The sequence below is a fragment of the Tympanuchus pallidicinctus genome, unplaced genomic scaffold (assembly GCF_026119805.1).
Source record: "Tympanuchus pallidicinctus isolate F22 unplaced genomic scaffold, pur_lepc_1.0 scaffold2, whole genome shotgun sequence".
Classification (NCBI taxonomy): Eukaryota; Metazoa; Chordata; class Aves; order Galliformes; family Phasianidae; genus Tympanuchus; species Tympanuchus pallidicinctus.
Window position 1 is genome coordinate 25,474,680 of NW_026294721.1, and position 14,713 is coordinate 25,489,392.

Consider the following 14,713-nt stretch of genomic DNA (forward strand, 5'->3'; position numbering starts at 1 on the left):
ATGTGAGAAAGAAAGCCTTTTTTACTTTGAGGGTGACAGGGTAGAGGGGCATGTTACCTAGAGAGATTGCAGTCTCCTCCAAAGATATTCAAACTCACCTGGAAGCTTTCCTGTGCAACCTGCTGTAGGGAACCTGCTTTAGCAGGTGGCTGCACTTGGATGATCTCCAGAGGTCCCTTCCAGCCTCTATTATCCTGTGCTTGTGATATATAGTGAAATTATGCTTTATTTTCTATGTTATTTTTGACTTTTAAAATTTATGAGTATAAAAAATTTCTATTGCTTTTTTCCCCTCAATATTAAAATAATCTACAGTCAAGCAGAGCTAGATGATGAGTTTTGGTATTGATCATGTATTTCCCTCTCCTGTGCGTGGGACTAGGCGAGCATAGTCTGAGTGTAGCTGCTCCACCACAGGCTTGCCAGTGATGCCTCCAGGAATTAGACTATTTGTTTATATCAACAACAGTAGCATGATAGGAAAAGGGGACAGTTGGGGAATCAGTGTGGATGCCAGTGGCTCTTTATACTTAGTTTCAATACGATTGTGTATTTTTTTAATACAAACAGAAATGAGTGAAAGTGTGGTTACTGCCACTTGTAAACAAAGTTCTGAAGGAAGTTTTGCACTGAGCTTTTACTTATGTTGACATCTGATTGTTTTATATGACTTGTGGGATACTGGACTAAAGCTGCATGTGCAGTAAGTCTACCTGTACTCATTTTCTTTGCATAAATATAACTCGAAGAATAGTAGACTCCCCCTATCACGGCTGCTCCTTGCTTTTCTGTGGTGTATTTGTGCCATCTAGTGGACGTCTGTCTTTTTTCGCGATCATAGCACACCGCAGATACGGTTATTCCACGGAAAGTCGATACATCTACTAAATTCTCAGTGAAATAATTATTTAGAATGCCATGTGATTCTGCAAACATTGCTTTGCCAGAGAGGTTTACAGCTGCTATCGCTTTGCAGAAAGAGAGCATGTTCTTAAGAAAAAATACGGAAATCTCAATTCAGCTTAAAGCTTCTCTTCCATGAAAGCACAAACACTGACTGAGGAAGTTGATAGATCTGAAGGCTGACTTTACCTCTGTTCTAGTGACTACCACTGAAGTTCTAGACTCTACTGTCTAAAATGTTTAAGTTCTGCAAGGGCAGCAAAGCAGAACAGTAAAAAACCTGAATCCCTCAAAAGAGTGCTGCGAAATTCAGCTTTAATAATTGAGATGGTTTGTGGCCACGTGTTTTTGATACAAATATATACGTGTAATTGCTAATGTAAAGACAGCATTCAATATACTTTTCTGTCCTCCAAGTAACGTATCTGGTACAGAGGCTTCATGCAGTGTATGCTATGACTGCAGTTATGAAAAGGGAATGGGCAACCCTCTTGAGGTGTAGAACTCCAGATTACTGCAGATGAAAAAGTGAGTTAGCATTTATTTCAGTGTTGTATGGTTTATTTTTTAATCCATTTCCCAACCCCCTCCCCCGTAATACTTCTGACTTTGTAATTTGCTGATCTGCAGATCATTAAAGAGTCTAAAACTATATTCTCCCTTTAAATTATCCCAGTGTTGGACACAGAAGAATGTGCATGATGGCTCTTTGGTCCATGGGTATTACTTTTCCATAAGATCCTGTTCTCTTCAACAAGAGCAGAAGGGGCACTTTTACCTGGGCCAGAAAGTTAAGGAACTGACTGGTTCCAAAGCAGTACGTCCATCCCTTGTTTCCGTACATGACCACACAAACCCTGTGTCTGAAAGCAGGGTCCAAACGTACCCTGAACTCCAGCCTGGGGCCATGCCCACCACCCTCTGGTAGGTGTAGATCCTTTCCCTTATGCAGCTCCATGCTGTTCCCTCTGGCCAGCAGAAATCACTCTCTTGCGGAACTAGGGGCTGCCACGAGGCCTCCCCTCAGCCTCCACAGCAGCAGGTTTTGCCGTGTGCTCCTCAGGAAGCTTGAGATGCAGCAGTAGTAAAACCTTGCTGACTTGCAGCCTTGATGGCTGGCTGATCTGTGGGAATGGGACCCTGACAGAGGTGACAGAAGTACTGGGTGTAAGGATGCAGAAGAGAGGGAAAGCTGTTTTCCTGCACTGCTGTTTTGGGGCTGACAGCTGCATTTTTTCGTGGTTTTTTTTTTTTTTTTTTTTTTTTTGGTAGTTCCCTCACACTTCGTGGTGAATGAAATTAGGCAATGGTTTGCATGTCACACCAAGCAAGCTCTGCGCTCAGAGTTAGGTCTCAGTACGGGACGCGAACAAATCAGCATCCAGAGCCCGGGCACAGCTCAGGCGGCACCACGGTGCCGGTACCAGCGGGCTCCGGTCTCACCCGTTCTCCCTTTCCGCCGCCCAAGGCACCGAACAGCCCTTCTCCCCGCCCGCGGCCGCGCTGCCCTGGGGCGGCTCCCGGGGCTGGGCGGTACGGTGCAGCCTGGCGGCGCTCCTCCCGCTGCCGCCCCTCGCAGGGCGGGCCGGGCCGGGCAGGTATCGGAGCTGCCTCCGGGCCTTGACACCGGCTCGCGCCCTGCGGCCGGGCTGCCCGCTGCTGTGGGCGGGCGCGTGAGCGCGTGCGGCGTTGCATCGCGCTGGGAGGCGGCACGTGGCGCCGCGCCCCGCGAGGCGGAGGGACGGCGGCGGCGGCGGTGTCTGCGGTGGGGGCACGGCGAGGCGAGCTGGCAAGTGGGTAAGTGGCCGCCTGCCGCCGTGACCGCCTTTGTGCGACGGACGGAGGCGAGCGGTGGTTACGGGAGGCGCTGCCGGCAGTTTCGTGGCTCTCGCATCTCTCCCGGCCGCCCTTTGTTAGCGTTTCCCGGCGCGTCCGCGTGCTTTGGGCTCCGCTGAAAAGCAGAACCCGCGAGGAGGATGGCTCGGTCTCACCCGGCGCCTGTCAGAGCGGCACCGCTTTGTCTGAGCGCCGCGAGCCGTTTGTCACAGCGCTGCCATCGCGTTCCGGTGGGCGACCGAACCCGGCGCTGGTCGGGTGTGAGCGGAGTGCGGGCTGCGGGCTGCCTCCGCCCCTCCCCGGGAGCCCCTTCCCCAGGTGAGCCGGGTGGGGCTGTTCTGCATGGGAAACCGTCCTCTTCCCCTTGGGAAACGTGTGTTTTAGAGAGCAGTGCGAGCTGCGCGTCTTTCCTTCTATATGTCGTTAACATACATCGCTTTCTTGGCGACCGGGGTGTTAACATCACTAAATGACATATCCGCATATCTCCGGTTGCGGTCCGGTCGTAGTTCTGCCGTTGCTGTGTCGTTTCAGGGTAACCCACCCCGCTAGAAGCGTACGGTACCGGCTGTGAGCAGCGACCTGGAAACCACAGCCGTGCGCCTGAAAAATTAATGCTCCGACAATGGTGGCACGGAAAGCGATCCGCTGCTCCGGGGGGGGGGGGGGAGCACGGACAGCCGCGGCACTGCCGGGCGGTGCTGAAAGCCGCTGCACACCCCAGCGTTGTGTGCCGGCCCCAAATAGCGTGCAGCCGTTGTGCAGGGAGAGAGAGCTCTTTCCCTAGAAACAGAGCCCTTCATGCTGCCCAATGGCAGCCGTGTGTGGCAGGTGCTCTGTTTCGGCAGATTGAAGACAATACATTGGGGTCAGAACCGATTTTTTAATTTGATGTGGAGTAGCGTGGGCTGAAGAGATTCTCATTGCCAAAATAATTCCAAGCACACCATGCATCGACGGTTGGGAGTATGAATCAGTATGGAGCATGAATCAGTAGGCACGTTATGGTGAGATGCTGTAACAAAGCCACCGGTATATTGTAACACAGCAGTAATTGCTAGTTCTGCTTGTAATGTGCTCTGTGCCGTTTGAATCCTAGTCAGGAACTCATCATATTCATAAAACCAGCTCTTCCCTGGCTGGTATTGGTCTGTAGGCACGGAGGTTGTGTTTGGGTTAGGATATTTCATTCCAGTAACGATCCTGAATGGAACGCTCTGTGTTTATTGAAACTTTACATGAAATTGATTGGTATATTTATTTATGTCCTAGATTTATGATAATTATGAGAATTATTCAGAAATTTTTATTAATAAATATGGTACGAAGCAAAGAGATTGCTCCCAGTTGCCATTGGGTCTTTCTTTTCCAATAGGAAAATGTATCTCAGAGCATCCCCCTCCTCAAATCAAGGAGTCTTTTCAAATACCCGGTTGGACAATCCTGCATTTTAAGATTCACACTGATGAGCAACAACAATTATTTTTTTATTGCATATGTGTGCTATATAATGTCATTTTTAAGAGCATAGTGATGACAGACCCACTCGGTCCAAACCAGGAAAGTCCTGCAATGTTCTGTGGTAAAGCATCAACTTTGCTCATTTTTTATTTGTTTCTTACAGTTGATTTTGGTTTGTCATCTTGTGAGTGTTATGCAGGTGGTAGTGGGGCTGAGCTGATAATCCGTTTGGTGAAATCAATGTCTTTTTTAGCATCTGCATCCTACAAACTGAAATAGAACAGGTTTAATTTCATAAGTGACAGTTACTGTGGCAGTAACATGTCATTTTAATTGCAGATGGCAAAAAGCTGCATTTCTGGTTTCTGATAACAGCAACGAGAATGCTGAAGTTCTGAGGTTTTCTTCTGCTCTGCCACACAGTCATTCTGAATGTTGCTTTGCCAGTTATCTCAGTCACTGAAAATTGATATATCCTTGTGAGCAACAGTGCTCAGCCTTATTTCAGTATGATTCTGACTGTAGATGTCAGGAAAGGTCTTTTAAAACATGAAATTGCTGACATAATAAGCGTTGGGTGAAATGTGATGATCAGTTCAAGAACATGAATATATTTTGTTGTTGTTTTACATGGAATTTTTATGTAGACAGCATCTGCTTAAATGTCTGCAGCATGACTTTTTTTTCCTCATAAGCCAGGACAAGGATTTTTTTCAGATTCTGATTGATTTGTATTTGAAAATAGCTGACACTGATTGTTAGGAGGAATTTTTTTTCCTCATACAAAACCAGCGCACAGCCTTTGTTCTGTAAAGGCTCAAATAAGAGAAATATAGCAAATACAGACAAGCCTACCAGTGGCATTTAGAAAAGTACAGTCAATTTCTTTGGCATCAGCAGCCTCGGGGCAGCGCGGTTGTGTGGAGCTGCCTTTAGTGTGGTGTAGACTCAGAGCTGCTCTGAACACAGATGCTTTCATTGATGTACATGTTTGAGCAGGATTTAATAAAGTGGTCTGAAATGCATGTTAAAATAGAATTCATTGGTTTCACATAATGTGATAGAATGCCACATAACGTTGTGGCATGAACTGTAATCACATCAGTGCTACCACTGGGCAGGCCAAATTCTCCTCTTTATCTGTTCAGATAAGAAGTGTGTTTGTTTCCGCGGTGATCCTGTGAGTTCTGTCTTTAAGAAACAATGATTGCTGTGTCGACCTTGTGCTTATTGTATCAGACCGCTTCCTGGAGGCACTCCTCATGCTTCTCTGCCTTGCATATTACACAATTTCTTTGTTTAAGAACAAAAATACGTTTTGTCAGAAGCATATGACAATTGCACTTAGTTTACTTTCAGCATTTACATTTATGATTTCATACAAAGGAATAAAATTTGGCTTGTTACATATAAATTTTACTGTTCAAGAGCCAGTGTGTTACATGGGCTGAATCACAGTGATTTGTTTAATTAAGTTTGGAGGGGAAGAAAAATGTAAGGATCTTGCTGTGTATTATCCTGGGTACATGGCTTATGCTGCAGTTGTACCATACATGTGAAATGAATATAATTCAAATGCGAAATGATGAATGTGTGATCTACATTCATGCACTTTTAAAGACATTTTAAATTCTTGTTTCTGTGGATGCCACTTGCCAAGTTACAGAAATACCAGTTTCGTACCTCGAAGAAGCCCATTTTAGAACTTAATCTCAGGTGATTTCAGCTCGTGGGACCAGGTGTTGTAGCTCAGCTATTGTAATTATCACTTCTCTGCTGACCACTTTCAGCTGTAGTAACTAACTCAGCTGTGGTAACTAACTATTAGAGAATGAAATCATTAAAGTCAAGCTCTTCGCATCTCCAAAATTGCCAACTCTATCGTTTTAGTTACAACAACTACCTAGCTTAATTTTCTGTAACTGTATTGCCTTCAGAAAACCTATTTATTCAGGTCATTTTCATGTAAAAGCTTTCCTGGTACTTTAGTGCTTAGATGGACAAAATGCAGTATATGCGTTATTGACCTGCTTGCACGTGTTTTTTCATTGCTCAGCTTTTTCTGAAAGCCAGCAGTCAGAGCTGGGCAGCTCAATGAACCTGGCGATGGGTGGTGAGGCTGCTGTGGCAAATGAACTGAGCTGTATAGACTTTCATGTGGCTCTTCAAAGCAAGCTGATTTTGTTCGAAGTAGCATGCAGTCTTTCCCTATGATCATTCATAAATTCACGTGTGAAACTGTTTAGCAGAGGAAAATGAAGTTGCAGAGTGAACTGTGGAGCAGTTTGACATAATGTAGAAGAGAAAGAAAAACAGTGACTGAAACCCTTGTAAATCTGTGAGTGTATTTTGGTGCGCAGGTGATATAGTTTGGTTGTGGCACCATCTGCCAACAAAAATGAACGATCTCCCCTCTAATATCCTGTGAAACTTTGTCAGGTCTTAACTATGTGAGCTGTAGGTAGCGACCTCTTCTCAAAGGTCTGCATTTTTACCATCTTCAGAAATCCTGCACAAATTTTTGGTGTTATGACCTCAGAATATTGTAGTTTTCACACATTCACCCGTGAAAACTTTAGCAAATAAAGTGAAAAATTCCGTGTTTCTCATTAACACCCACTACAGCATTTGTAGTGGTGACTTTGGTGGTGCTTACTGCATATGCAGCTGGCATGTAGTTGGAGGGGGACTGCGAATATTCTAGATACGGAATTAAAGTTAAGTGATTTGACAGGACAGAGACGCTGTGGTTGTAATCAGCAGGGATTAGGTGGTAGTTCTTCAGAAGATCTGTGGTTTGTGATGAGTTGTGGAGCCAAATAAACAAAGTCATGCTACTGCGGTAAAGACAAGCCTGGAATTGTGATGTGCAAATAGGAGACCTGCATGAAGGATGTGAGAAGTGATGCTTCCAGCCTTGCAGTAATTCTCTTCACCTATATCATTGTATCCAATTGGAGTGAACATTTCAAGAAAGATCAGACACATTGGAGAGAATCAGGAGGAGAAGAATTAAAACAATAGGAGACTTAGAAAATGTGGGCTTTGAAGGTTGAAAGAAGTTGGGGTTGTTTCAGCAAAGAAGAGTGGCAGGGTGAGCACAACATGATAACCTTCAGATGTCACAGAGCTGCTGTGAAGCAGTGTTTTCCACACCTGTGCTGGCTCAGTGATATGTAACAGGTTCAGCATTAGTGAAATTGAGCAAAGGATTGGTCACTGGATTGGGGTTTTGAGGATTTTAGAATCATTAACTGTTGGAATGTTAGTTAGGGACAGTGTGAATGTATTTGATTCTTTCAGGAGCAGAGTAGTGGGATAGATTACGCTTTGAGGTCACCTCTAGGCCTGTGAAACCCCAACACTTTGCTTTCTGGTGTTAACCACAATGTGACTTGTCCCCTCACAAATGCTGTTGTTGGACAGATTGGCAGTATGTGATGTTCTCCATAGAGGGCTGGCGTGTGAGCAGAGATGACCAAACTTATAATCTCTCTTTTAGGGCCAAATCTCACATTCGCTCCTTTTTGCCCAGGCACCAGCTGAGGTGCCTTTCAGGAAAGAAGAAACTGTGAAGGACTGAATGCTTTGGGAGAACCTAACCTGAGATCTGGGTAGCAAAGGGAAAGTGACAGGAATTGGAGAGCATTGGTATAAATCTCACAAGACAAAGAACTGTGTGATGAGTAGGATAGTACATGAACACAAGACATGAAGAAAGGGAAAGCGGAGGTTAGGCTTTGGGGCAGATGGCAAGAACTTGGCATAGAATAAAAGAAAGTGCAAGAACTCAAGTTTCCTCGTAACGGTTTTGACTCTTTGTATGTGTTTAACTTTACTGATATTACTGATTTTTGTTTTACCAACCTAACCCAAGCTCTAATGGGTGCACAGGGTGGATCTACCCAGAAACAAGATAGGAGGCAGGGACAATAAACTGGAATGCAATAGGTTCTGTCAGAATATGAGGGAAAACAACTTCACTGTGCAGGTGATGGAGCACTGGCACAGGCTGTCCAGAGGCTGTGAAGTCTTCTCCTTGGAGATCTTCAGAAACTGCCTGGATGTGGGTCTGGGCACCTGTTCTGGATGTTCCTGCTGGAATGAGGATGGGACCAGATGGACTCGGTGGGCTCTGCCAGCCTCAGCTATCCTGTGTGTCTGTGTGCATGTTCTCAATGGGAACTGGAGCAGTGTGCTGACAGAAGCTGTGGTCTCTGGCATCTGCATCATTTATTGCAGAAGGAGGAAGACATCTGAGGAAATTGAGTTAGAAGGTGGCTTAATTAAAGCATTTTCATTCACTTGAATGATAAGCTTAGCTAAAGGCACTGAAAACTAATTAAGGCTTGCTATTGCAATTCTGACTTTTCCAAACATTTGTAAGGGTTGTTGTTGTTTTTTTTTTGCTTCTTTTTCTTTTTAAACTTTGGCAAGTAACAGGGATAGTGATGTACATAAAGACCAGACTCTAATTCTCACCTAGCTTAATGTGAAGCATTAGTTATTAATTTCCCAGCCCTGCAAATGACGTGAAACGGAGCAGCCACTTATGAAAAGAAGATCAAAAAAAAGCCTTAGTTTCCTATTTTTCCTTCTAGTTGCAAATAAGGCAAATTTTCATACCTTTCTTCAGAAGAAATCATGTCATCAGCTTTCACAAAGCTGTTAGAGCATCAGAAGTTGCTAAGAAAGAAAAAAGTGTGGCTGATTTTTTTCCTTTTCTTTCAAAAATCTGTTCCAAGCCTGTAGATACTCAGCAGTAGCCTGTGTTGGCCTATCTGGGGACTGTGATGAGACACAGTGCTCTGAAGCTTTGGCACTCACTGCTGCTTGTGTTTGGAGGAGTGAAGGGCACCCTCATCTTGTACAGGGGGGTTTGGTATTATTTCTAACCACCCTGTTCCATCTCTCCCTGCTGCCAGTGCAAGGGTGGATTGTACTAAGCAACTCTGCTGTATTTTTCTCTGGCAATTAGTCTTTCAAGTGCCCACACAGCCTGCTGAACACCATCACAAGTTACTAGGTTCTGTATCCTGATACCAGCACCTGATATTTAATAAACTTTGTGCTTCAGGTGATTGTGTTTCCTGAGATGGGATGGAGGACCTACTGGCTGCCTGGTTTAGGTTACAGACTGCTGGGGATGCAGGAGGAACAGTACTGGTGTAATGGCAGTGGTCAAAGGGTGATAGTGGGATGAGGTTTGTGGAGATGGTGTAGTAGCTTCTGTCATATCTACCAGTACAGCTGAAAAACACGAAGTAGGTAACCTTTGGAGATCCTCAGTGCTGTGACATGCTTTCCATTGGTTAAAGGCCTTCCTCTACAGCCCTTCCAACCAGAGGCTACAGACCAGAGAAATTATTTAAATATGTTTTTTTCACCACCTAGATGTTTTTTGTGGAGCTATTTTATATTGTCAAAAGGAGCAAAGGAGACGGTGAAGGCTCATTAGTAATTCCAAAGGGAAGTTGAATGTTTGGTTTGTCAGACTGAACGGTGACTGTGGCTGGGTCCTGTTCTGCACAGTGTTATCTGCCGATTACTTATTTTCAAGCTGTAGTTTCTCTGTTTTGAGAAATTGCCTTCAATTTGGCATAGATTGAAAATGAGGACAGGCCATTTCAACTCTAGGTGGTTCTGAGATTTTCTTTGAGGGTACTTGGAGGAGTAGTTGTCCATTTTTGAGAGAGCAGGGTGGCTCTTTAGACTTACAGCAATGACTGCTCAGTGAAGGACAGTTCTCCTGAGGAGGAACAGATCTTTCTGCAGCTCACTCTACAAAGCTTTGATGCTTGGATGTCATGCTGAATGGAAAGGCTCATCTAACCATGTGTTGCGAGACAGAATGTGCAAGTACTGTCCTAGATTTGTGAATTGGCAGATGACCCAGAGATGTCTCTATGGAGGGCTAGAGGTCCTACTTGGCTTACAGTTGGCATTTTGCTCGTGCTAGAGCAGACAGGAATCTATACTGAAGTGAACGACTGCGTATGTAGGTAAACCTTGTAATGCGTACACAGACTGTGTACTGTTGCATTTGGCTTTGTACTGTTTTAAACCTTAAATACCTTTATGCCAAGTTGATCGCAATTCCATGGTCACGTTTGAACATTGGTTATGGGAATCTCTATGCAGCATTTCAGTGGAAACACCTCTTTATCTGACCCACATCCAGGCAGTAGTTGTGCTGCCTTGGTCAAAAGGAGAGCGTGTTGCTGTAGGATCACTGTGGGAGTACCTTCTACACAATATGCTTGGGTTGCACCATTCAGAAGGATGCCAGGAGGTTCTGTTTCCTAACAAGTATGCATGTTCAGTTTCTGGCAGACAGTGGCACTGCATCGTGTGTGTATGTGAAAAACATGAGATGACATCTCTTCTTTTTGCCAATAAATGCTGCTGTGATGGTGGTGTTACTAGGAAGACTAGACTGCCCATGCAGTCTGTCTTCCATTTCTTTCACTTCCATGCCAGACACCATTTTGTCAGAGTGCCCCTCTGCTGCCATCTGTTTCAGGGCAACAAAATGTAATGGAATACTGGTGGGAATGGTCAACCTCTACTGCCATACCACCACCACCTGCCTCCGACATCATGGACCAGCATAATAAAATAGGAGGCGTTACTTTCTGAGCTGCTCTTGTACAGCAGTATGTCTGTTAACTGTGCTACACCATCACAAACAGAAGGACAAATGTAGAAGGACAAATGTGCTTTGGGGCTGGAGCTGGGAAAGTCTCTAGTAGTGTCTTTTTTCAAATTGCTATCTGGTGACCTTCGTGCGTGCCACTCGTTATGTGTTTGCTTTTGGTCTTCGTGCTCCATAGATGGAGCTTGTGTTGAATTCTGCATCTGCAGGGACAGCAGCACCAGCTTTGCTTTTCTCAGCAATTAATTGCAATTACCCACAGTCTCTTATCACTTAAGTTTCAGCTCCTTCTTGTGATTTCAACCTGTCAGTCTATGAAAAGCCTACTTTAAGTTCTGTTTTATTCCCTTTCCTGACTCTGAGTGTAACTTTCTAAGCCCAGAGCATTTCCAACCTAGGCTGTTCAGCCTGGAGAAGAAGAGACTGAGAGGGGATCTTACCAATGCTTATAAGAATATGAAGGATGGGTGTAAAGTAGATGGGGCCAGGCTCTTTTAAGTGGTGTCCAGTTATAGGACAAGGGGCAACGGGCACAAACTGGAGCACAGAAAGTTCCACATGAATGTTGCCCACTTTGAGGGTGACGAAGTACAGGAACAGGCTGTGAGAAGGGTAAGCAGGTAACTAATGTGGCAGGTAACAAGCTGAAGACATTTATTTAATTAATAGAAGATGTATTCAGTATATTTTATCTAATAACCTCTTGGTATGTGTAGGTTGGATGGTTTTGTCTCTGTAAAAACATATGGACTGAAAGACCAATGGCTGTTTTCAGGCCTTTCATTGGGTGACAAAATGAGTACGCTGTTTGCTGGCACTTTATAATTGCCTGGAATTTGTACATGAAGTAAGTGAGCTCTTTGTTCATCTTCATTCACAGGGTAACATGCTCAAAGGTTACCCTCCAAAGACACACGGGCAGTGCTTGCCTTTTAAATTTCTGTAGAATACCACAGGAGAGTCTCTGCAATGTAGGGCACAGATACAGGTGGCTACAAACAAACATCTGCAGCTAGCTGGTACCAAGCCCTTACTTAAAGGGCAAAAAAATCTGGTGTACATATAATGAGCCAGTTATGCTCTTGTCCTTGCAGGCACTCCTGGTCCAGCTGCACATAGTTGTGAACCCAGATCCCTGATATGCTTCCTGAGAACAAGTGAAGCACAGCTGAGCTTGAGAGAATGTCGCTGCTGGGGCAGCTCCACTGGTCATTGGGTTTTATCTTTTCTGTAAAATGCTTTGTTAAGTTCATGAAGGATTAAAAGGAGAAGCAGCGCTTTGCCACGCATATATTTGGTTTCTTGTCAGCAACCTGTGCTCACCTCCCCTTGCCCTCATGCTTCTGGCCTTCTTCCAAATTGATGCCATTTTTGCAACTCGTGTCTAATTTTTTTCCCTTGCTGATAATGGAATGCCTAAGATTTTGCTGAGATCCAGTAAGCATGGCATGATTCTTTCTATTTTCATACATCATTATCTTATTTGGCATAGAATTTTCTTGAAAAAATAATTAATATTCATATTCTTACTTTAGCAACTGCAAAAACTGCATCGTGTTTTTCATTTTTTTTCCTGGAACTCCGGTGTCATGGTGTTCAGCCTCATTTAGTGTGTGTGTGTGTGTGTGTATATATATATGTATATATTTACCAACAAACACAAGAAATGTGCCTCATCTGCCTTGCAAAAGATTCTTTTTTCTTTCTTTTCTTTTTTTTTTTTTTTAATACTTAAGGAACTAACTTTCATCACCATTCCCCAATTCTTCCATAGGATCCTGCCCGATAGCATGCTGGATTGCCAATGTGTCCGTCTGCTCAGTGCCTGGGGACAGGGACTGATGTAAAACCCAATCATTCCTCAGTAGAGGGAACTTTGGTACAGACTGTGGGACCAGGGCTCATTGCACTGGAGCACGTTGTAGTGCGGCTGCCCCTTCCCAGGCTGCACAGCACAAGCACTTGTCTGTTCACTGTGGATATTTCATCTTTCTTTTTTAGTTTTTCTGTAAACCATATCTGAAGGGGGAATGCAGAGCTGGTTCACAGTGGGAGATGTTTGCGCTGCATAGATTATCTGTTGTTCTTCATGTAAGAACACGGTAAAAGATGGTGTAATCAAGTATAATGAATGCCTAAGGCAGTTTGAGCTCTAATTGGTTACCTATCTGGTACCTGGATTTCTGCTCCGCTATTACTTAATGCATTAATAATGCTTATTATTAATTATATTATATTCTATTACATGTATAATAATAAAGTTACATTTTATTATTATAACTATTGTTAATTATATATTATATATACTGGTACTACAACTGCTTATTATTTTAGCAAGAAATGGTTTGCATGCTAATGCATACTACAGTAGTTTGACATTTGTAACTCCAGCATGTTACATTAAATAACACTGTAGTAGAGAAGAGTATTTTCCTTTAGAAGTTTCTTTTTCTATAAATTCTGATGTCTGCCAGGGGGCAACTAACTTCATATCTCTGTTTTAATATTTCATGTGCTGTGACAGCTCTCCTGTTCATAAAGCCAATTACAGCCAATCCTTGGCACACTGTTTTTATACATGAAAGGTATTCTCTGGTCAACATGGGCTATTTAAGACACAGGCTGGGCTTCAGCAGCCTCATATAGTAGTCAGGATAACATATCACAGACTTGGTCACCAAAGGCACTGCTTTTTTTTTTTAAGCACTGCTTTATGTGAGTAGTTTCCTCATCAGCCATGCTATCACTGTCTTGTAAAATAAGTAAACATATATAGGATTTTATGTGTTTAGGTGTCTGATTCTCAAATCTGTTTCCCACTTATGACAATGTTTTTTTCTGCCAAGGTTCATAAATTTTATTCAAAAGTCAAGTTAAATTCTAGATATTCAGATTTCTGCCCCCCCATTTTTATTTATTTATTTATTTATTTTTTCCCCCTAAAAGAAACAGATGGTTTGTTTGCTTTTTGCTTCTCTTCCTACATCTATGTCTGTTTTTAACTATGAACAGTTTGACATAGCACTAGTGTCATGCCAGTCACTGTCATCATGCAAAATAAGAAACAGTATATGAATGTTACCCCAGGAAATCTAAACTAGAGTGTCATGGCTTGCAGTGGCAATGGGATAATTTAACCTTTGAGATTTTCTGCATTTTCAGTGTGAACTTCAGCTGCTCTCCAAGTTAGCAGGGCAGGTGAAAAAGCCACAGTCCAAAAAACTGTGTCACTGCTTTGGAGCATTCCTCAGGTCCTGTGCTTGCTTTACTGATGCAAGCTCTGTGCTAAAGGAAAGCTCAGTTTCCAGCTCGGTGCTGGCTGGCTACCCCTGAGTATGGGTAACTGTGAACAGCCCTTTGCTTTGGGGAATGTAAGCTTGCGTGTCCTTTTTGCAACTAACCTGCTCTGGGTTGTGGGCAGGTGAGCATTTCCTAAGCACGGGGGATCTTTTCTGTGATTGCTAATGGCTGAAGCATTGCAAAGAGTAATGCTCCCCTCAAGTCTGTCTCCTTTAGAAAAAGGCTTTTAGGAAGGTTCGTGACAGCTGGATCTGAGAAGATATTTTAAACTTGACTTAATGGAAAGGCGTCATGAATATTTTTCATTTCTGTTTTAGCTCAGCCTATTTAAGTTGTTTGGTAAATGATCTAGGTCAAATCAAAATTAAAGTCTATGTGCTATTTATTGCATTTTTCCCTTTCACGCCAACAAAGCTTATCTAGAAAAGTAGTGCAAAGTGATTTAATGTCCACTGCGGGATATAAAATGACTCAGGGCATTAAGTTGGCAGAGGAGGAATACCGGGTTGGCTTTGACCACAGGCTGCCTAAAGGCAGAACCATGGGTCAAATGCCTTT

General features: G+C 43.6%; 1 protein-coding gene across 7 annotated transcripts in view; it reads left to right on the forward strand.

Moving 5' to 3' along the window:
• The window catches only part of CRACD (capping protein inhibiting regulator of actin dynamics), a 113,035-nt gene that overhangs the window by 1,573 nt on the left and 96,749 nt on the right, over window positions 1-14,713 (forward strand). For 6 of the 7 annotated variants that reach the window (XM_052682381.1, XM_052682380.1, XM_052682378.1 and 3 more), the window contains exon 1: window positions 2,556-2,700. The exons of the other annotated variant lie outside the window; for it this stretch is intronic. The gene's annotated coding sequence lies outside the window, so the exon portion shown is untranslated. Of the gene's footprint in view, window positions 1-2,555; window positions 2,701-14,713 lie in introns of those variants that run through there. 7 annotated transcript variants of the gene reach the window in all.